The sequence below is a fragment of the Vombatus ursinus genome, unplaced genomic scaffold (assembly GCF_900497805.2).
Source record: "Vombatus ursinus unplaced genomic scaffold, bare-nosed wombat genome assembly UNPS02003722.1, whole genome shotgun sequence".
Lineage (NCBI taxonomy): Eukaryota > Metazoa > Chordata > Mammalia > Diprotodontia > Vombatidae > Vombatus > Vombatus ursinus.
In genome coordinates, this window is record NW_020943500.1 from 1 (window position 1) to 24256 (window position 24256).

The 24256-nt window shown below is 40.8% G+C and overlaps 1 long non-coding RNA gene across 2 annotated transcripts in view; it reads right to left on the reverse strand.

The window, feature by feature from the left end:
* Positions 1–76: 76 nt before the first annotated feature.
* The window catches only part of LOC114052573, a 36294-nt gene continuing 12114 nt past the window's right edge, over positions 77–24256 (reverse strand). Inside the window, exons 2-4 of one of the 2 annotated variants that reach the window (XR_003570286.1) lie at positions 11224–11384; positions 9478–9699; positions 77–200 (exon numbers count right to left, since the gene is read on the reverse strand). This is a non-coding gene — a long non-coding RNA (uncharacterized LOC114052573). Of the gene's footprint in view, positions 201–9327; positions 9700–11223; positions 11385–24256 lie in introns of those variants that run through there. The other variant, XR_003570285.1, reaches the window with a different exon arrangement.

Genomic DNA, 24256 nt, shown 5'->3' on the forward strand with positions numbered 1-24256 from the left:
ACACACACACACACACACACACACACGGACAGAGAGAGAAGCTCATTGATCAGTTTCAGTACTTACTTTCCTTCCTCATTCCACTATCCAGGCACTTGCGAAGCCGGCAGGCCTGGCACTGCTTCCGAGTCTTCTGGGTGATTACACAAGTGCCCTTCCGGAAGGGGCATCTCAATTGGATATTACGTTTCACGATTCGTCTGTAGGAAGAGAAAGAGAAGAAGGTACTAGGATTAGCACCACACTGGAATAGTAAATTTGGGCTCCTTCCATCAGTGCATGTAGGGGCTCTGGGTCTCAGGAACGCCTGATCAGCCAGGGGTAGCCATCCTTCCTAGCAGAGCCTTAACTGGGAATATTCTCATCTGTGGCAAAAACAGTTGAGGGAAAGGAAAATGGATAGTGGCATAGAGGATCCCTGACTATTGGCATAACTCCACCAAGAGAGGAGTCTCACCCTTGCCCTCCCAAGGATTTTGGAGGAAGGTGGGTTCCACAAGAGGAGTGTCATGTGGTTATATCACTTCTCAATCTCCTATGCTGAGTCATCATTCTTGCCATATCCACGAACTGTGAGCATACCCCCAAGTTGTTGCCCTGAACCACCTTCTCTTCTCTCCCTATACTTTTCGCTTTAATGACCTCACCAGCTCACATGGTTTCAATTACCATCTGCATACACCTGACTCCCAGGTCTATATGTCCTGTCCAAGTTTCTCTCCTAAGCTGTAGTCTTGCATCACCAACCATCTATTGGTCATTTTCAACTGGATATCCCATAGGTGCACCAAACTTAACAATTCCAAATCAGAACTCTTTATTTTTCCCTACATTCCTAGACCTTTTCTGAACTTCTCTATTACCATTGAGGATAGCATTATCCTTCCAGTCACCCAGACTTGTAGCCTTAGCGTCATTCTCAACTCCCTCTCCATATATGGAATCAGTTGCCAGATTTTGTCATTTCTACCTTCACATCCTTCACATCCTTCTGCTCACATGGCCACTACCCTAGTTTAGGCCTTTATTGCCTTGTCTAGACTGTTGCAATGATTTACTATTCTGTTTCTCTGACTCATGCCTCTCCCCGCACTCTATCCATGTTCCACATAGTCATCAAAGTGATTTTCTTGAAACTATAGTGATTTCCTAAAGTGCAAGTCTGGTCATGCCACCCTCCCTTCCCACTCCCCCTGGTCAATAAATCCCAATGGCTCCCTATTGACCTTAGGATCAAATATAAACTTCTGTTTGACATCTAAATCTGTACAACCTGGCCCTTTCTCATCTTTCCAGTCTTCTTACATATTCTCCCATCCTCACACTTCATTACAGTCTTGCTTCTTGGTCATTCAGACTGACTTGCTGTTCCGCACAAACAACACTCCATCCCCCATCTCTTGACCTTTACAGTGATTGTCCTCTAGGCAGCCAGGAATGTACTCCCACTTCACATGAATCTCTTGGTTTTCCTTCAAGATTCAGTTCAAACACTCATTTGTACCAAAAAACAAAGAAAAAACAGACAAACAAAACCCTACCAAGTATAGATACAGAAGGATCTTTTTAATATCATAAAAAGTATGTTTCAAATCAAAAGCAAGCATGATATGCAATTCGGATAGACTAGAACTATTTCCAATAAATACAGGAGTAAAGCAAGGATGCTCACTCCCCCCATTATTATTTGATATAGTTTTGGGAATGCAAGCAATAGTAGTAAGACAAGAGAAAGCAATTAAAGGCATAATGATAAATAAAGTAGACTGAACATTATCCTTATTTACTGATGATATGATGGTTTACTTGAAAACTCCTAGGAAACCAGCAAAGATACTAAGAGACAACAGCTTCAGCAAAGTTGTAGACTCCAAAATAAAGCCTCAAAAATCACATCCATTTCTATATAATAACTGGATGATTACAAAATCCAAGAGGAAATAATTGAAAGGGAAATTGCGAATTACAGTTGGAAGGAACTTCTGAGACCATCAGGGCTACAGCTCAAGCCTAACCTGAATAAGAATCTTGTTGCATCTAATCCTTGCTTGATGACCTCCAATGAGGAGGGACTTTCTACCTCCCAATGCAGCCCATTCCTTCCAAAGAAGTGCATATAAAAGATGAATTTCTGTTATTGCAAGGTAAGAAATTATGGAGACTAAAGAAATATGGTAAGATTTATTTATTTTGCTTTTTGGAGAGGCAATCAGGGTTAAGTGACTTGCCCAAGGTCACACAGCTAGTAAGTGTCAAGTGTCTGAGGCCAAATTTGAACTCAGGTCTTCCTGACTCTAAGGCCAGAGCTCTATCCACTGCGCCACCTAGCTGCCCCTGGTAAGACTTATTTAAACTGGTATAGAATGATGTAACCAGAACCAGGAGAACAACATATATGATGTATGCAATAAAGTAAAAGAGTAGATCACTGAAAGAGCTGAATCCTGAGTAATTGTAATCACCAGTCTTGGTAACACCCTCTTGGTAGAGAGGTGGGTGACTACAAGGGCAGAATGTTGCACATGGCCAGATTGGGTTACTGAGTCAAGTTTTGTTTTGTTTTTTGCTTAGCTGTCTGGTGGCACTAGTGGTAGTAGTGGTATGTTATATCCAGAATTGCCTAGATTACAAAAATAAAAGATATCAATAAAATTGAAAAAAAATACCTGCAGTAGACAGAATGACTTGTCCAAGATCACATAGTAAATGGCAGATATCAGACTTGAGTCTAGATCTTGTCTATATAGTGTCTTCTATCTCTGCTGATCTTTTACGTTTCATAGGAAAAATAACAAACATGGTGAAAAAGTACTATTTCAGCTCTTACCACTGAATTTCCTTTCCGTCTAGAACCAGATAAGAAGAAAACAGCCAGCTTATTCTTTTTATTTTATTTTATTTTATTTTTAAGCAATTGGGGTTAAGTGACTTGCCCAGGGTCACACAGCTAGTAAGTGTCAAGTGTTTGGTCCAAGGCCAGATTTGAACTCAGGTCCTCCTGACTTCAGGGCTGGTGTTCTATCCACTGCAGCTTATTCTTTAAGAGCAAATTTTTCATTCTTTAATCCACCTATTCACTGTTTGGTTCATAAGTTTTGTAAGCTTCCACTCAGGAAAATGGGCACATTTTTATAATAACTTGCTCTGTATTCTATGACCTAGCCCATCAGAGATTTCTTTAGCTACAGCAGCTCTTCTCCCCAGGATAGGCTCCTTCAAGCAAGGCTGCCTTCCCCTTTCCTCCTTCCCCCCTTCCCCAATTGTTGCCAAGCAACAGCCTTCCATCTCCTTGTAAGGATGGCCCTGGAGGCAGTGTTTCCATGAAGATGGACAGTCTCCTCTCCCTTTGTCCAGCGCTGGATGTATGAGTAGAGAAAAGAGATTCTTCTAGAGGAGTGGTCAGAAAGAAACCTTAAACCTGAATCCCAGGTATAGAGGTAGAAACAGACAATCCACATGAGCTCCCCATGAAGGGCTGGAGATCATGGCAGAATTGTCAGGGGAGGGAAGGGAAGGAAAGCCCTCCTACTCCTACCACCTTTCACTACTCTGAGCATATTCATCTATTAATCTAGCAGGATTCTCTTATCTCACCACAGTGAGAAAGAGGCTAAGAGAAAGGAACAGCTAGGATACCCGGGACTTTGAGACAGCTTTAAATTGGTGGGAATCTGTAATATGTCAAAGCAACAGGTTCCATAACCACATACCTCTGTCTTGTTCTACAACACCCATTCAGATAGGTAGCAGGAAAAGAAGGGAGAGAGAGGGTAGTAGGTGAGTAGGCCACGCAAGAAATAGGCACAGCTAGAACAAGAGCTCAGAGCTCCTCCCTGGGAGATAGATGAAATGCTATCCCCATTTTACAGTTAAGAAAATATAGGCCATGAGAGGTCAGACTTATCGGTAAGGTCTAGTTCAATTTACATTACACTATATTACACTGAATTTGAAATTAGATAGGTCAAAAGACTTTGGAAGCGTAAATTCAGAGGCTCAGACCAGCTTAAGGGTATCAGTGGAGGGAAGAACTGAGTAGAGAGTAGACTCAGAACAGTGACCAAACCTTGTATCAAATGTGAGAACCAGAGGAGTATGAGGCAGTGACTAGATCATTCCCCCACACCTTTGCCTCTTGTTTGGGGCAACAGCCCTTTGAGACTGAGCGTTGAGGAGACCAGCCAAGACGGCAGAGGAGGAGAAATCAGTGCAGCCTGGATCCCCCAGCAACTATTCCAACAAAGATCTCAGATGAACACCAAACTGAATAGTGATCAGAAAGCTAAGGGAAAAAAAACAGTGGGTGATCTGTCTAGCACAAGACCACAAATTTGACCCACTAGCAATTTTTTTTGATCCCACTAGCAAATTATTTTATGGAAGTTAGGTGGCACAGTGGACGGAGTGCCTGGCCTTGGAATCAGTAACACTCATCTTCCTGAATTCAAATCTGATCTCAGACACTTCCTAGTTGTGTGACCCTGGGCAAGTCACTTAACCCTGTTTGCCTCAGTTTCCTTATCTGTAAAATGAGCTGGAGAAGGAAATGACAAACCACTCCAGTATTTTTGTCAAGAAAACCCCAAATGGGGTCACAAAGAATCGAAAACAATTGAAACAATTGAACAAAAGCCAAATGATTATGGCAGGAACTGGTGGAACAGGGTGGGGCGGGGGTGGGGAGAAGACCAGGAACTCTAAACTAAGAGAAGAGATCTCAGAGCCAGACCCTGAGAGAAAAACAAGGCTGCAGTGTTATTGCTCTGACCCTAGCAGTAAGGGCTTGATGGTTCTACTAGAAATGTACAGAGCCTAGCCCTAAAACAAAGACACAAACCCAGAAGAGAATAGCTCTGAAAGACCTACAAGCAAAACCTCAAAGAAAACACATCTTGGTCAAAAGATCATTTAGAATTCCTAGAAAAAATGAAGTAAGAGTTGGATATGAGAATATAAAATAAAGAAAACTTTCTTTCCTAAAATGAGAGGAAAGAAACAAAAGGAATGGAGGAAAGACGGGGAAAAACAACAACTATGAGCATTATTCTTCATATTACCCCTATGACTAACAAATTCCACCACCTATAACTCTTTCCTATGCCTGTATTACTGAATCAATGACCACATAGGAACAAACTATTCTCACGCCTCACTTCTCATTCTCTTGTCCCTATTCTTCTTAACAATACTCCACCCATCTCCCTCTCCAAGCCTGCCCACTCCTTCCACCGTGCCCTCTGAAATTCCCATTCCATAGCGAATAGACTTATTTTCATTCTGGACTTCTTTCTCTAATACTCTTTCAATCTACTTGCCCTCACTGATTACTGGCTTCTTCCCCTACTTTGCAATGTGGCTTTTATCCTCATAACTCAACTAAAACTACTGTCTCCAAAGTTACCAATGTTCTCTTTATTGCCAAATCTGATATTCTATCTGGCCTTTTCTAGGTCTTCATCCTTTTTCACCCATCTGCTGCACTGGATGCCATTGACCAACCTCTGCTCCTATATAATCTCTTCTCTATGAGGTTTTGAAACATTGCTCTTCTTGGTCTCCTCAGTCTCCTTTGCAGGCCCATCATTCATATCACACATTTTGGAGAATATGGACATTCTCCAAAGTTCTATTCTGGGTCTTGGGTCTTGCATCACCAACTGCCTTTTGGACATTTCAAATGGAATTTCTGTCCCAAAGACACTTAAAGCTCAACATATCCAAAATGGAACTCATTATCTTCCCTTTCCCCAATGCAAATATTTCTTGTGAAGGTACCACCATTTTTCTAGTCACCCAGGTTGGAACACTGGTGTCATCTTCAACAGTTTACTCTCCCTCACACTATGTATTGTCAACAGGCAATCACAACTTCACGAAACATGTAAAAACTAGGTTTATTACAAGAAAAATGAACGTGCATGTGGAACTCAAAGAGTTCACAATCCATACAGAAGTTTGTATTTTTATAATAGTAGGACAAAGAAAGAAAGAGATGCCAGAAATCTTCACCTTAAAGGGCATGGCATGGGAGGGGGAAAGGTGAAGTAAAGTTAGGAAACAGACAAAACCCCTCAGGTGATGGCAAAAGTCACATTCTTTTCCCTTGTGAACTGCTGTGGTCTCAAGGCCACATGTGGCCCTTTAGGTCCTCAAGTGCAGCTCCTTGACTGAATTCAAACTTAACCTGCAGCCTCGAGGCCACATGTGGTCCTCTAGGTCTTGTCAGCTCAGGGGGAGCTTTGTCTTTGACACATTCAGGGCCTCCTACATTCTCTGGGTCCAGTGTTTCTGGAAAATATGGCAACTCAAAAATAAAAATTCAGTAGCATTATCCAGTCAATGGTCAAATCTTGTCATTCCTATCTCCAACATTGTCTCTAATACCTGAACATATCTCTCTATTTACACATTCAGGACTCCAGTTCAGGCCCTCATCCTCTCTCATCTAGATTATTTCAATAGTATCACAATTAGTCTCCTTTACTTGAACCTCTCACCAATCCAGCCTATCCCCCATTGAACTGCTAGAATGTTGTTTTTTTTTTCTAAAGCAGAGATCTGACCATGTTACCACCATACTGACCAAACTCCCATGGCTTCCTGATGCCTCTGTGTTAAAACACAAACTTTTCTGTTTAGTGTGTTAAAACCCTTCACAAATTGGCCCCAAACTACCTTTCTAGGCTCATTGGCCATTTATTCTCCTCCCACTCTCTAAGATCCAGCTAAACTGTACTTCTCTTGTCCTCATACGTAGTACTTTATATCTCAATTCTGGGACTTTGTGTTAGCTGTTTCCCATACCTAGAAAGCACTCCCTCCTCCCCTCCACCACCTAGAATCCCTCTCTTTCTTCAAGATGCAGCCTAAGCATCACTTTCTACATGAGGCTTTTCCTGATTACCCCAACTACTAACACTATTTCTGTCTGACTACCCTAAATACTTCATATTTATTTTCTTTATATTGATTCTGTGCATACTTACATATGTACTTGTATCCCTCCACTAGAATGTAAGCTTCTTGAGAATAGGGATTATTTCAGGGTTTTTTTTTTTGTATCCCTAGCATTTAGCAGAATGTGGGACACACAGTAGGTGCTTTACAAATGCTTGTACATTGATTGAGGAGGAGGAAGTTTTTAATTTCCTAATTAGCATGATACCAGAATCTAGGTTTCTAGTCAGAGAAAGGAAATGTTTTGGGAATTGCCAGCCTCAGGGTTTGCTTAATGGATAACCTCAAATCTGAGAAACTTGGGAGCCAGGCTTATCCACAGAAGGAGTATTTCTGAGGCAGTCAATATAATCCCTCCAACCCACATTGGGGGACTACAGTAAGTTTCTGGTGGGAGAGTTATTCAAGAAAACCAAAATACAGACTTAAATTTATAGGCAGCATAGCTATCCCTTTGCATAGGAAAATATAACAAGGAAACACATACTTAGTTTAGAGCATAATGTCTTTCCCTATTTGTAAATATTAAAGAAGAATTCCAAAAGATGAAATTGATGAAATTGGACAGCTACTGCTGGTAGGAACTGCATGTGGCAGCTGTTACAAAGGCAGAGCTGTCTTTTATCAAAACACTGTAGGAGATGGAAAGCTACAAAAAATCAACAATAACAGGCAACTGGGTTGCATTTTCTTTCTTTCTTTCTTCCTTTCCTTCCTTCCTTCTTTCTTTCTTTCTTTCCTTCCTTCTTTGTTTGTTTCTCTCTTCCTTCCTTCCTCCTTCCTTCTCTGTTTATTTGTTTCTTTCTTTCTTTCTGTCTTTCTTTTTTTCTTTTCCCTCCTTCCTTCCTTCCTCTCTTTGTTACTCCATTTGATTCTCTCTTCACAACAGTCCTTATATCCATCTGTCTTCTTCTCTTCCCTCACACAGCCTACGCCCTAATTCAAGTCCTCCTTACCTCTTGCCTGAGCTGGAGCTAAAGCTCCTAATTGGTCTCCCAGCATCTATTCTCTCTCTTTTAAATCCATCTGAGGTATTGCTCAAGCATAGATCTGACTGTATCACTCCCCTATTTGAAAATCTTTAGCTGGAGAAGGGAAAGTCCTTGGGCAGCACCAAGGGTGAGATTTTTGGAAGCAAACTTTCCAGGAGACAAGAGGGCATTTCCTGAGCAACATCACTTTAGGAGGAAAAAAGATCCCCTGCGTGGCCCCATAGTGAAAGCAGCAGTGAGGATTAAAGCTACTAGGGAAGGGGAGGGAAAGGGTGCACCTTGGTCCTTCTTCCCCCTTGTCCTTTCCCAATGCCTTCCCACAATCATGGTGAATTTTTTGGACGTAGCAGGTCCGATGGAAAGAAGGATGCCCGTCGTGTCCAACAGCTCCAAGGCTTATTTGCTTTTTTAGGGGAACCCAACCCATGGGGGTTACTACAGTGTACTTGAGAGGACTGTATAAGACCCTTTGGGAGAATCAAGGATTCACCAGAAGAGAACAAGCATTTTTATTAAGGGCCTACTATGTGCCAGGTACTGTGCTAAGTGCTTTATAAATATCCTGTCTGATACTCATAACAACCCTGGGAGGCAGGTGCTATTATTATCCCCATTTTACAATTGAGGAAACTAAAGCGGACAGAGGTTAAGTGACTTGCCCAGGGTTATGCAGCTAGTAAGTATCTGAGGTTGGATTTGAACTCAGATCTTTCTGACTCCAGGCCCAGCTCTCCATCCACTTCACCACTTAGCTGCCTCTGAATGTGAGTGTTTCTTCAACGGCAGCTACAAGTTCAATTCCTTCTTAGGGGTAAAATTCTGAAATCTCAGATTTGGAGCTGAGAGGGACCTTAGAGATCATTAAATACAACCCCCTTGTTCTCAGGGGAGGAAACAGAGGCACAGAGAGATTAAGTCACATAGCTAATATAAGTATCAGAGGTAGGATTTTCACTTAGGCTTTCCTGACTTCAAATCTGGCTTTCTATGGACTGTTGTGAATGTGTTATGTATTTTTTCTTGGCTTTTATGAGCTCCTGTGTCCTTTGCATCTTCTTACTTTGCAGTGGGGTGAAAGAAATGCCATCTTCCACTCATAAGGATTTGTTACCCTGAGTATTTATATGGGAGCTGGGGACCATATTATTTATTTTTAGAAAAATATAGGCAGGAGGTAAAATACATTTGGAGAGTTTCTTGGAATAAACTCTGGATGTGTGCAATAAACTGAGAAAGACAAAGACCTTTTTGTGACCCCAGGGTCAGACCCACTTGATCTGAGCCCAGATTCTCTAGAGATCTCTAGGGCCACGAGTTATACATTAATACACTTTTAATAGTATTTTTATTATTAAACTCTTAATTTTTCAAAGCACTTTCACATCTATCATTATATCTTCATAGATTTTCCCCATTTGAAAGATGGGGGCACATCTTAGATTTGTGGCATGGCCAGACCAGAACCTGGTTGCTTTCTGTTTCAATGAGGTTAGTGGTGAAAAGATGGTCCCTGGTGTGGGGACTCTACCTGAAAAATCCCTTGCACCCTTCACAGGTCATGACATTGAAGTGGTAACCAGTTGCCCTGTCCCCACACACACGGCAGACTTTGGGCTCCTCGTCATCTTCCTCAGTAGAGGGGTCGTTGCTGCTGGGACCCAATACTGCTTCTTTTTCACCTTCCAGAAGGATAACATGGCTCCAGCTCCCTCTGCGTCTCTCCTCCAGGTTGATTCTTGTGCCTTGGAAACTAGAGTGATAAACAATGATGGAGAATAAAAGGACAATACCATCTGCCAGGCCAGGTGTATTCGATTGTTTCTGTCTGCAGAGAAACACTCCCTAACTCCCTAGCTTTTTTGTGGGTTGCATTATACCCCGTTGCAATGTGAACACTGATTTCATATGGGAGAAAATGTAGATCTTGATGATACTAACATTGTAGAGTTAACCTTCCACATCGCAACTTTCCCTATATTGGTTTTGATATATCATGGGTCAGCATAAGGAATCAAATGGGAATTTTGGGGGAGTCTTGAAAAAGCCGCAGGAGACACGCAAAGGCCAGCAGATGATACACAAAAAGTTTAGAAACCCAGAAATACAGGATTGTTATTAAAAAAAAAAGCATTTCAGTAGATTCTGTCATCATATGAGAAAAAGCTAAGTCCTTATATGGTTTCCTAAAGGAAAATGAAGGTGAAGGGTCTGCCTCTACCCCTACTGATTTTATGCAAACTTTCCAGATCATGGGGGCACCACACCCCTAATCCCTGTGATATGGAAGGGATAACTGTAAGGAGAAAATACTGATGAGAGAAATATCTTGTGGCAATAGAGAGGATCCTAGGGTAGGAAGTATGAGTGAGAAAATGCTAAGGAGCTGAGAGACAGGGGAAAGGCTGAAAAGAGGAAAAGAAACTATGGAGGAAAACTGGGTTTCACAAAGTATGACAGTTTGAGTGTGGAAGGCATCAATTAAGGAAATATATTTGCTTATCAAAGACAAGTTATCTAAAAAGGGCTTGAAGCAAAGAATAGGTCAGGGGAGCTAAGGCTGAAGCTGTCTGCTCAGGAAACAGGGATACCGTAGTTATTCCTTCCTTCCACATTGTGGAGAATCTGGGGCACAGCGCCCCCCACCCCATCCCCATCTGGAAAATCCACATAAAATTTTTTGGCTTTCCCTTTGCACCAGAGAAGTCTGAATTACTATGGTATTAAATGATAAAATTTGTTGATATTATACAATACTATATATATTTTATGCATTTCTGAGTTTCTAAACTTTTTCTATGTCATCTACAGCTTCCGCAAAACTCCCCCAAAATGCCCGTTTAATTTCTTATGCCATCCTGCAATATATTGAAACCTGATGGGGGAAGAGATAGTTGTAATTTAGGATTTGTGGGAGGGTAAATTGGGTGAATCACTATAGGCCAAGATGCCTAAGTTAGGGTGCAGTCTGGTCAGAACCTAGAAAACTCCCTAAAGTCTGAACGTTGTGAAGCTGTATTCAATGACTGACCTGTGAGTTTTCTTCCTGCACAGAGCATACACCCCAGGACTGCTTCATCCTATGGTTCTGCACTTCATGTTTGTTACCAGGTGTGGAGATACCCAAGGTCCTGCCTACATCATTGGCCTCCTTTGCACTCTGTACAAGAGGGGACCTGGAATGTTTTCTCTTGTAACAAAATAAGTTACTATTCATGTCTTTTGGAGTCATGTCTGTTGGTTGACATAGGTAAAGGGTTGAATTGTTTAGACTTACCTGCTGAAAGGGCAGAAACAGCTTCCTGGGCTGATTGCTATGCTAGTCAGAGTCTCCTAAAGATGGAGCAGCTGCTTTAGTGGATATCTAATACCCCAGATCCAAGTGTCAGTAACGGAGAGTTCCAGAAATGTCCACTCCAGGGCAGAATTTGTTTTTTTCTAAAGACAATTAGAAAATTATTCAAGTTTTTAAAACATCGGCATACACATTCATAGATAATACTCTATAGAAAGGAGCTGGGAAATGGAATCCTAATTCATAAAGAAATAGAAAATGTAAATTGAGATGTTTCCTCTACCACTTCAAATGTTCAGCTGCTTTTTATTGAAACCTCTGGATTAATTCTAGCATTGTTGCCTTAATCTTCCTGACTTCAGAGCCAGAAAATCTCAGAAGTTTACTTAATACCAGAAAAACAGATTTCAAGCAATGACCTATGGCCCCTAGGAACTTTACTTTGGCTTTTATAGGCTTAGAAACTGTTAATACCTGTAAACTTGCTGCATATTTGTTAAAAACATAAAAAAACAAACAAACCAACCAACCCTGGTTCTCATTCCCTTTTTCTAGACAGAAAATCTCTACTAATTAGGTGCTTATCCTAACGCAATAGTTAATATGTAGCAGCTTGGCCGGAACTAATCAGAGTTGGCCGAGACAGAGCTGCATGATGAGGGAAAACTAGTTATTTGTCATGCTTCTCTGTCAGCCTCTGTCCCTGACTATGCAAACTATAGGTTGGCAAACTTCACCTCAATTCTTGCCTAAATTGTAGAATTTATTTTTAAAGAGGTGGGTAGTGAACATGTAGAAAAGGAAGGAGTGATCACAAAGAACCAGCATGGCTTCCTCAAGAGTAGGTTGTATCTGACTAACCTAATTTCTTTTTTGGTCAGTTATTAAATTGATAGATCAGGGGAATGATTTAAATATATTAAATATTTATTTAACTATTTAACTAAGTAAATACAAATATGAAATTTTTATTTAAATATTTTATTTTAGGAAATCATCTGACATAGTTTTGCATACTGCTTTTGTTGAAAAGAAGGTAAGATGTGGGCTAGATGATAGTACAATTAGATGTTAGATGGCTGAACTCAAAGAGTAGATATTAATGGTTTGATGTCAACATGGAAAGGAAGAAGTCTTCACTGGAATGCCCCAAGGATCTGTGCTTGCACCTGTGTGGCTTAATACGTTAGAGCACAGATGCCATGCTTATTAAATTTTCAGGTGATACAAAGCTAGGGAGAATAGTTGATCCACTGAACGACAAATGCAGAATTCAAAAACATCTAGACCAGGGGTGGGGAAACCTGTGGCCTCCAGGCTAGATGTGGCCTTCTAGGTCCTTGGTTGTGACCTTTTGACTGAATCCAAGTTTTACAGAAAAAAATCCTTTTATTAAGGGGATTTGTCTTGTGAAGTATGGATTCAGTCAAAGGGCTGCACTTGAGAACCTAGAGGGCCACATGTGGCCTCAAGGTAGCAGATTCCCCACCCCTGAATTCTGAGGTCTTTCTGACTCTTAAGCCCAATCCTGGGAGTGCTCCCATTGTCTTTACACAGATCATCCACCCTGCCAAGTTAGCCCGCAGTGATAACCAATAAGACAAGTTGGGATAATAATTTCGTGATATTGTAGAAGAAGCTTTTGGTGAGTCTGGAGGGGAGGATAGTCAAATATTAAGCTTCTACCCCTAATACAGAATCGGAGCCGTACAGGATATTCCCCAAAGACTTAATGCAGTCTGACGATTTAATGGCTTCCCCAAATTTGGGACACCGTGTAGAATCAGACTGCTGGAAGGGCCCTAAGAGATCATTTAGCCTGACTCCTCCTTTCATAAATCAGAAAACTAAGATTGTATGGAGGTTAAGAAGCTTGTCAAAAGTCATCCAAATCATCAATGGCAGATCCAGCATTAAAACCTAGGTTTCACATAGTGAGCAATCTTCCTGGAAAAGTGGCAAATTTTTATTTATCAACCCAGACATCTCATTGAACAAGTTCAGGCAACGACTCAAGGCCACCCCAGCTTCGGGCAGGCACCCTCTTTGAAGTGACCAAACCAAGGCTGTTGCACAATAACATGTTATTGCACGATCACCAAATCCCCTCCCCAGCTTCCACCCCTGCAAAATCACGAAACCTCCTCGTGGAGTCATCTAATTGACTACTCCTCCGTACCATTGTTCCCTGTCAGGTTGGTTCACATAATGACGATATGGTTTTCTGAATTAAGAAGGGTTAATGAGTGAAGTAATTGGGGGTCTGCTATTTCATAAGTGCCCGTTGTTAAATTTTCAGCGTGAGCATTTTATACCTCAGATATCGGCAATGCTACAAATCAGGGCTTGATTTATTGTTTTGCTGATTGTCTAGACTTAAGAGACAATGTTAATAATGCTGATTAATTGATTAATTTAATTAAACTTAAAAGTATCTTGTAATTAAAAGTATTTGTAAAGTACTTTGATTAATTGAGTAATCAATTAATTAATTGACGAGTACTCGATTAATTAATTAAACTTAAAAGTATCTTGTGGATCTATGTTTCTGTTTTTGTTTTTCAGAGAAATTGCTTTCATTTACCAGCATACCTTTATGTGTACCTTTATGGATCAGAAACTCCTTAAGACAGGCCTACACAACATATGGCCTGAAGGTGCGAAAGATGTAGGGTGCCACTGCACTCTCTCCTGTTTGTCTCGTGTCCAGTGACCCATGGCAACCAATCATCTTCAGTCTGTCTCCAGTCTAACCTATCTGTGGCCAGAAGAAGGTTAGCCTATGTTAATTTTGGCCCCTACCTACTGCCAAGCTGTGCAGGTCTGCCTTAAGATAAGATACCATGTCTTATACTTAGTGAGGCAATGGGAGCTAGTGGACCCGAGAGTTAGGACACCTGGGTTCTACTATAAAATCACTTCATGGCCTCAGACAAGTCACATTCCCTGGCTATGTTAAGACTCCTCCATCTGTAAATTAGAGATAATACCTGCCCTTTCTACTCCTCAAGGGAGAATAAAATAATTTTCCCCTGACAATAAGGAGTACTTATTGAAGAAAATATCACAGCCCTAGGAGTCCCCACTTCCTGGGAATAGGAAGGCCAAGAACAAACAGCAGAAGATGGTGTCCAGACAGGCGGGCCTGATGGGGTGCTTGGGTGCTTGTGCTTGTACTTGGACCCCAATTTCTCCCTAGTCTCAGAAACACTGTCTCTGACAATCACTCCTCAGCCCAAGGACACTGTGCCTAGCAATTACTCATGCGGGGGGCCCCAGCAAGACCCTTATCTCTCTTCCTGGTGCAGCTACACAAAGCTGGGTGAGAGTGCTGGGCTGCTCAGGCCCCAGCCCTCAGATCATGTCTCTGGAAGCCTCCCAGTTCCTTAGTAAGTTCTTGTCTTGTGAGAAAGCTTTCCCTTGTTGCAGAGCATTCTCTCATCAAGACAGAGAGAGAGGGATGCCTTGCCCAGCCCAAGGAGTTTTGTCCTTGGCTGGCCCAAGGGTTCTTCCTCCTGCCAGACTCCCAAGATCCATGCTTCTGTCATCTCCCTCCCTGTCTGGTATACTCCCTGTACTTTCCCATCCATAGCTCCTCCCAAAGACACCTGGACCTTTGAATTATCTAATCAGTATCCCTGGCATTCCTTTCCCATGCCCTTTTCCGTATAAACCCTAGCTCCATCCTCAGTTTCTCGCAGGATCCTTAAGAATCCTTGCCCGCTGAAAAGCATAACAATAAATCTTTGCCACCTTAACGTAAAGAATGCTTGTCTGTGAATTCATTCCAGATGACCCCGTCCTGTACTCCAGTCTTTGAGGAGTCTCAACCTCTCAGACCACAACAGGCCCAGGGGAAGGAGGCAGAAGAGAGAGTTAGCATGGCGTGGGCACGAGTTAAATAGAATCTGCAAAGGCAATACCAACAAGAGAAGCCTGGTGGCACTGTGGATCTGCTGAAGTCTGATTCCCTCTCTCCAGGCATTGCTAGGAATATGGCGTAAGTCAGTGGCCAGCTGAAAACAAGAACTTTTAAGAAGAGGGAAGAAGGAAAAGAGCTGGAAAGCTGAAGCAGGATGATGGAGTGGAAGAAGACAGGGAAGAAAAGGGAGAAAGAAGGAAAAAGCCGTCTAGGGCTGGTGTGGTCTGTTTGTCTTCTAGAAGGGATATGGGAGAAGAAGCCTGAAGGAAGAGAGAAGCTTTGCTGAAGGGAGAATAATTAGATGGCCCCTTAAGTCGAGATTTAATGTGAGAATCCAGTCAGTCAAGTATTTTGTGAGCACCTACTATGTGTCAGGCACCACTCTGAGTGCCAACTTTTTGAATATTCAGGTACTTAGAAAGCAATCACCTAGAAAGCGATTATGCAGTGCAGACCTTGATTATTCGTTTTTAGAATCATGGGATATATTTGCAGTCATTATTTCGACAATAATTGCAGTACATGGGAAGGAAGAAGTTTGGCATGGGCTTCAGATCAGCAGAGAAACCAAATTTCTCCCAAAGAATGTATAAGGAAAAATTAAAGCAGTACTAGGTGGTGCAATGGATAAAGTGCCAGATCTGGAGCCAGAAAGACTCCTCTTACTGAGTTCAAATCCAGCCTCAGACACTACCTGTATAACCCTGAGCAAGTCACTTAACCCTGTCTGCCTCAGTTTCCTCATCTGTAAAATGAGCTGGAGAAAGAAATGGCAAACCACTCTAGTGTCTTTGCCCAGAAAACCCCAAATGGGATCACCAAGAGTTGGACACTGAAAAATGACTGAACAGCAACACCGATCAGTGGTGCCTGTATCTTTTATGAAATAAATGCTCTTGGACTCTTTTCATGAATCTCAGGAGTAGTGGGAGAATTTTGAAGTGATTCTACTTGGTAGGCTGAGACTAAAGACTTCATTGTCTTCTGGAATGAAACAGTAGACAGCTAAAATTTTGTGACCTGCTCTGAAAGATATTGCCACATAATAATAGTTCCTTTAAAAGTAGCAGGCAGGTTTGGGAATTGTTAAGTGTGGACTAGAGCTCTGTGGTAATGGAGGCATGGAGTTAGCCTCCTGCCAGGTGCCTCCCATTGAGGTACAGAGAAAGGGAGTGGGGAAGAACAACCAAATAATCCTATAGATGAAACTCAAAATATTTTGAACATAATTTGCAGTCAGGAAAATGTTTTAGGTGTGGATAATAAGGACATAGCAGAGTTGCCTATTAAAAAATGAATTGTGTAGAGCTCTCTGTGTTGAAAAATGAGGTATAGATGCAAACTGCCAAAGAGCATTTCATGATAAAAGGAAGGCAGACACTGGTGAGAGAGCTTCAGGGGCCCAGAATGAAATGGGGAAGAGAAACAACTAAGCTGGTAACATCTGTTCAGGTGAATCCAGCAAAACCAGTCGGGGCTATAATAGGAAGAAAGGCACCGAGAAGGGATTTCGGGAGAAAAGGAGGGGGAAATAAAGAAGACAGATCTCAGGTTGTGGCAAGGGGAAAAGGAAAACATGAATTAGTCAGGGCCTAACAAGAGGTACAGCAAGAAAACAGCTGAGAGATGGCAGCCCCTTGCAGAGGAAATGAGACTGAAAGCTCTTCAGAAGAGATGGCTGTGTCTGAAGTCTGCAGAGAAAGGATGGAAGGAATAGAGAGGGACCCAAGGGGGAATAAAAATGATAAACCCGCTGTAAATAGAACACAGGGCTCAGAAAAAGAAATAGAGGAGAAAAGTAAGATGGAGCTTAAGATAAATGGAAGAGGTGAACTAGGAGTAAAAAGCAGAGAGAGGTGGGAGAGTTCAGTGGAAGCCTTGAAGGTGCAAATGAAATACACAATTAAAAAGAAAGCACAGCTTAAAGGGGCAGCAAGTACATTGTAATATACATGGCACAAGAACAAGGAAGGCTGGGGTTGGTGCCTGTAGGGTCCCAAAAGAAGAGAAATTGGATGAATGAAAAAAGAGGTGAATTTGTTGCATACAAAGGAAGTGGCTTAGGGGAGTAGGATTTTTTTTTGAAAGTTTGAAAGATGTGAGATGTAACATGGTGTATTAGCAAAGAGAATATTCTAGCTCTTAATGTTTACTTAATGTTTCTGTGCCTCAGTTTCCTCATCTGTAAAATGAACTGGAGAAGGAAATGGCAAACCACTCCAGTATCTTTGCCAAGAAAACCCTAAGTCGGATCGTAAAGAGTCGGATGTGACTGAAACAACTGAACATTCACCCTGTCTTCTGGCTCATGTGGTTGAGCCATTTCAGTCGTACCTGACTCAACGTGACCCCATTTGGGGTTTTCTTGGCAGAGATACTATAGTGGTTTGCCATTTCCTTCTCCAGCTCATTTTACAGATGAGGAAACTGAGGCAAACAGGGTTAAGTGACTTGCCCAGGATCGTACAGCTAAGTGTCTGAGGCCAGATTTGAAGTCAGTGAGTCTTTCTGACCCCAGGCCTGTCACACTATCCACTGTGCCACCTAACTGTTCATTTCTCCATCTGTAGAACAAACATAATAAAATATATGATATGGGTGTGGGCTGCATGAGCACTTGGTGAGTAGGCCAGGTGACATTTAAGTTGCTGCAGTAGTAGCAACCCACACTGGCTTGTGTCCTTTTTCCCTTAGGCTTACAAAAAACTAGGATTCCACTTCGCCATTAACAAGCAAAGGCATGTTGTTCACAATTTTGACCACCAGGTGGAGTGCTACTCCAGTCACCAGGCCAGTGAGTCTATCAAGGTCCCTTGGACATATATTGCGCAAAAGATTTTCTCTATTCTCTTGAAAATTCCCATAGTCTAACCCCACCAAGCTGCCAGCCTCAAAAGGCACAGCAGGAAAGAAATCCTTGCTGATTCAAGTCCTAAATGAATAGTTCATATTGTGAAATATGGGTCATTATTACTGAAGTATTTATATATTTTCCTCTAGACAATCCCTATGAAATTCCCTAGCTCAATTTTGATTCTCTGTATCGGGAGTTCTTAATCTGGGATCCATGGATAGATTTCAGAGGGTCCAGGAACTGGACCCAAGAATTGCATCTTTATTTTTACTAACTTCTCACTGAAATTTAGCATTTCCTTAAATTACCAATATAAGCAACAAAACATTGCTAAATTCAAGAAACCTTGCTTTATGTTGCTATTATACAAGAATCAGCTTTTTGCTTTTGATCATGTGGTTTATTAAACATGACAAAACTTCAAAGAAATTATCCAAGCACTTTCTTCTGTGAAACTCATTACCCAATTCATTTCCCAAACTCCTCTTGTACCCATAAGTCATGGAAAGGCACTTCGGGGCTACAATCCAAGGCACTTTTTTGGAATAGTTAAAACAAAGAGGGTCAGTGAGGTGGCGCAGTGGATAGAGCACCAGTCCTGGAGTCAGGAGTTCAAATCCAACCACAGATACATGTCACGCTCTAGCTGTGTGAACCTGGGCAAGTCACTTAACCCCAATTGCCTCACTTTAAAAAAAAAATTTAATTCAAATCCTAACTTACTAGCTGTGTGACCCTGGGCAAGTCACTTAATACCAATTGCCTCAGCAAAAAAAAAAAAAAAATGAAAAAAGGAGTAGGGAGGGAGCGGGGTCCCAAATACTTTCCCAGTCTCACCAGTTGCTTTGGTTCTGCATCTGCTTAGAGCTCAGGCCTCCTCATTCTAATCCCTGACTGGTTGCTTTGGTTCCCAGTGCACCTCTGGGCTCTTCTACTACAGCATGTTAGTGGACCTCACTTCCCATCATCCAAAGCTCTCATTTTCTAGGGCAAAACAACAAAACCCAGTGGCATTTCCCCCTCCTTCCGTCCTGTTTTTCCCTAAGTTGCCATAGTTCAGGAAAAATAGAAAAGTAATAATGGAAACTCGAGCAATGAAATCATCTGAAACCCCATACAGAAGTGGTCATCAACCCCCTGGAAAACTCTCACAGGGCCATCTTTACCAATGCAAGGAAAATAAGATTGAGGAAAACTGCAAGTTGCTCTACATCCCTTCTTAGCTTAGTCTCAGCAGCCACACATTTCACCTGGCTAATATTGGGGCACCTTGGCTTGGTGTTTGGGGAAACTGTTGCATCACCCATATAGTCCCTCTTTCTTCTCTATCAACTATAGCCTGACTGAGTCTTCTCTGCTTCAGCCCATCCTGCTCTACCCTATGGCTGCTCAGCTTTTTAATTTTTTTAATTAACAAAAATCTATTTGCTCTGCTTTCTACTTCTACCTCCCCTCATTGAAAGAGAAAAAAAAAATCCTCATTATAAATAAGCAGTCAAGCAAAACAAATTCTCAAATTGGCCATGTCTGACAAACATATGTCTCGATCTGCACCCCAAGTCCATCATCTCTCCTTCAGGAGGAAGGTAGCATGTTTCATCATAAGTCCTTTGAAATTACAGTTGGTTATTGCGTTGATCAAAGTTCCCAAATCTTTCTAAGTTGTTTTGTCTTCACAGTGTTGTTACTGCATAAATTGTTCTCCTGATTATGCTCATCAGTTCATACAAGCCTTTCCATGTTTCTCTGAAACCATCTCTTTCATCGTTTCTTACAGGACCATAATATTACATTACATTAATATACTATAATTTTTTTAGCCATTTCCAAATTGATGGGTACCTGCTTAGTTTCTAGGTCTTTAATGATACAAAAAAATAAAAAGAATTGCTATAAATATGTTTGTACATAAGTGTCCTTTTCTTCTCTCTTTGATCTCTTTTGAGGTAGATATCTAGTAGTGGTATTGCTGGTATATGCTCAATTTAATAATTTTGGGGGTTTAATTTCAAATTGCTTTCCAGAAGGGCTAGACTAGTTCACAGCTTCACCAATAGTGCATTAATGTACCTGTTTTCTCACAACCCCTCCAGCATTTGTCATTTCCTTTTGTCAACTTTGCCAATGTGATAGTTGGGAGATGGAACCTCAGGACTGCTTTAATTTACCTTTCTTTAATTATTAGTGGTTTAAAGCATTTTTCATATGATTGACAGCTTAGGTGCTTTTCTCTGAAAATTGTTCATTCATATCCTCGGACCATTTACTAGTTTAAGAATGGTTCTTATTCTTATAAATTTGAATCAGTTCTCTATATTTCTTAGAAATCAATTTTTTATTAGAGAAACTTGCTGCAAAGATTTTTCCCTTACTCAATTACTTCCCTTCTAATTTTGGTTGCCTTGGTTTTCTTTGTGCAAAAACTTTTAAATTTCGTATAATTCAAAATGGTCAATTTATCTTCTATGATTCTTTCTGTTCTCTGGTCATGAGTTCTTTTCTCTTTTGTATAGATCAAAAAGGTAATTATTTCCTTGCTTCTCAAATTTGTTTATGATGTCACCCTTTATGTCTAAGTTATACTGTATATTCATTCAAATTTAAATTGTGGTATAGTTTGAAATGTAGTACTGCTTGACCCTCTTCCTTCCTACTTTTTTCCATCATTTCTCTTGAGATTCTTGACCTTTTATTCCTCCAGATGAATTTCATTATTATTCTTTTGAATTCTACAAAGTAATACACTGGTATGATTCCAGGCATCTCTATCTGATTCCCCAAGCCACTGTCCATACAAGGAAGGAAAAAGTCCAAATTTCCAAGGCAATGGGAGGGAGGAGAGAGCCAAAGATCAAATATGCCAACATACTGACTTTGTTGCAGCTCTGTCTTGTCAGGCATTTGCATTAGTTCATATAAGTTTTCCAGGTTTCCCTATATTCATCATATTCGTAATTTCTTACAGTATAATAGTATTCTGTTACATTTGCATACTATAATTTGTTTAGCTATTCCCTAATTAATAACCATCTACTTTGTTTTCAATTCTTTGCTAATACAAAAAGTGCTACTATAAATATTTTGGTTTACATTGGACCTTTTCTTTTTTCTAATCATTGACCTCGTTAAGGGGTATATGCTTAGCAATGAGATCTCTTGATCAAAGGATATAATCATGTATATCAATTTGCATAATTTCCCATTGCTTTCCAGAGTGATTGGACCAATTCATGGCTCCATCAACAGTGCATGTGAGTTCATATATTTCCTCAATATTTTTTTATCTTTGCCAATTTTTCTTATTAGTGATTTTGCGCATGTTTTCAAATAGTCATTTATAGTTAGCAATTATTTTGAAAACTTTATTCATTTATGGCCCTTGGTCTTATACATTTGTGTTCATTTTCTACGTATCTTGAATATGGGAATCCTTATTAGAGATATTTAATGCAAATGTTTCTTCTTCAATCAATTGCTTCCCTTCTTATCCTATTTGTGTTAATTTTGTTTGTGCAAAAGCTTTTCAATTCCATATAATTGAAATTATCTATTTTCTCTTTTGTGATTGCCTTTGTCATTTGTTTCTCCCCCTAAGAAATTATAACCAAACAAGAGATAGAAGAGATTATAAGACCAAGAACCATTCCCCAAAGGAAAATTGGTCACAAGTTATGATTGATGAAATTGTGAATTGGTCCAACCATGATAGAAAACAATTTGAAATTATGCAAAAAAGTGAACCAAATTTCATACCTTTTGACCCAGGGATCCCATTGCTGAGTATTACCCCCCAAGGAAGTCAGAAAGACAGAAATAAAATCTCAAATTATTCATAGCAACACTTTTTGTGGTAACAGAGAAGTGGAAACAAAGTGGAGGCCAAAAGATTGGTCAATGCCTAAAGAAATTATGGCATATAAATGTAATGGAATTGTGTATTAAGAAAGATGAGTAAGAGGAATTCAGAGAAACATGGGAAAACATATGAATTGATTCATAGTGAAGTAGACAGATCCAGGAAATCAACATACATAATGATTATAACAATGTGACCTTTATAACAAATTGAACTTTAAAAACAATAAAACAAAACTGAATAGTGTATGATTATAATGACCAAGCTTGACTATGGAGATGAGAAAACGTACCGCTCTCCTTTCAGTGGAAAGGTGGGGGACTATGGTACTGGAATCTGCTTACATGGTGGGCATAAACTATGTCTTGTATACTCTTCTGCGCTTCATTTCCTTGGTGTTGGTAACTCTCTTCTGATCCACTTGTAACTTCTCCATGCCTCACTTACTAGATGTTGGAGTGTAAATAGTAATTGTTTCTGTTCTGGCCAGAAACTCTGAGGGTCTTCTCCCAGACTGATTGTTTAGTGAAAGCAAATTAGGCCATCTTTTGCCTCAATTCTTACCTAGCCTTAATCACTGAATGGGTGTTGCCTCAGACAAATAGATCTAGGAAAGACCTTAAAAAGGTCAAGGTCTCCCCCTGGGCCATTGCCATCATCCTGACCTATGTCTTGCCACTGGACTCTTATGTCTCTGGAGGAGAAAGTGAGGCTGGTGACTTTGCACAGTCCTGCCTCACTTAAATCCAATTCACTTACTAGTCAAGACACAACCCTCCTGATGTTATGGGTCCTCTTTGAGAATGAAGGACAAACAACAACAACAGAAGATGGTTAAATGAGTTGCTGTAGCTAAAGAAATTTCTTCCTTGATGATCAACAGTTCTCTCCATACTTACATAGGCTGGTCCTTGAGGACAAATACACAGTCCACTGAGCCATATTGGAGGCCTTTCCATCTAGGTGGGCCCTACCAGAGATTCCATTTGACTAATATGGCCTTTAAAACCCCAGTGAGGCTTGGAATAGGATTTTAGGGGAAGCCTCTTACCAGAGTGCGAGCTCATTAAATGTTTGAATTGAAGGGCTTTGTTAAATAAACTGATTCTTAGATCTGAAGCTTCACCTGTTGGTGTTAATACAGACCTGTGCTTAATCCCCTGCCAGAGGGCACTGAGGCACTAATTACTTTCCACTTAAGAATATTTACAGAAGGGGACTTGGCACAGGGTGAAAGAGAGAAAATGCTAGGCTGTTTTGGGAGCTCAGCCATTCTGCAGAATCTCTACAGGTGGGCCACAACCATTTACACTCATCACAAGCTTCCGTCAGCACTCTTCTATGAAGAAGTGTAAACCCTAATTATGTTACAGTATATGCAGTGCTAAACTCTTTTTCTCAGTGATTATAGAGCAATTATAAGTACTTATCAGTATTTATAAGCATTGTAGAGTTATAGTGCTTAGAGTATGTCTGAAAGCCTGGAAGGACGAGATAGAATGATAATTTTTCCAAACCAGTGGTTTCTATCCTGAGGTCCATGGACTCCCAAGAGATCCATGGATAGATGTCCATGAACTTGGACAGAAAAAAATTACACCTACCCTTTGACCCAGCAATAGCACTTCTAGGGCTGTATTCCAAAGAGATCATAAACATGAGAAAAAGACCCACATGTACAAAAATATTTATAGCAGCTCTTTCTGTAGTGGCAAAGAATTGGAAATTGAGGGGACACCAATAAATTGGGGAATGGCCGAACAAGCTGTGGTATATGAATGTAATGTAATCCCATTGCGCTATAAGAAATGATGAACAAGTGGACTTCTGAATAACCTGGAAAGGGGGCAGCTAGGTGGCGCACTGGATAGAGCACCAGCCCTGAAGACAGGAGGACCTGAGTTCAAATTTGACCTCAGACCAAACACTTGACACTTACTAGCTGTGTGACCCTGGCAAGTCATTTAACCCCAGTTGCCTAAAAATTAAAAAAAAAAAAGAATAACCTGGAAAGACTTGTATGGACAGGTGCTAAGTGAAGTGAGCAGAACCAGGAGAACACTGTACACAGTAACAGCCACATTGTGCAATGACTAACTTTGATAGACTTAGCTCTTCTCAGCAATGTAAGGATCTAAGACATCTCGAAGTCTCATGATAGAAAATGCCGTCCACATCCAGAGAAGTTTGAGTTACGGAGTTTGAATATAGACCGAAGAACAATATTTGCTCTTTTTTTTCCTTCTGTTTTGTTTTGTTTCTTTTCTTGTGGTTCCTCTTATTGGTTCTAATTCTTCCTTACAATATGACTAATGTGAAAATGTGTTTAATGGGAATGTATATGTAGGGCCTGTGTCAGATTGCACACTGTCTTGGGGAGAGA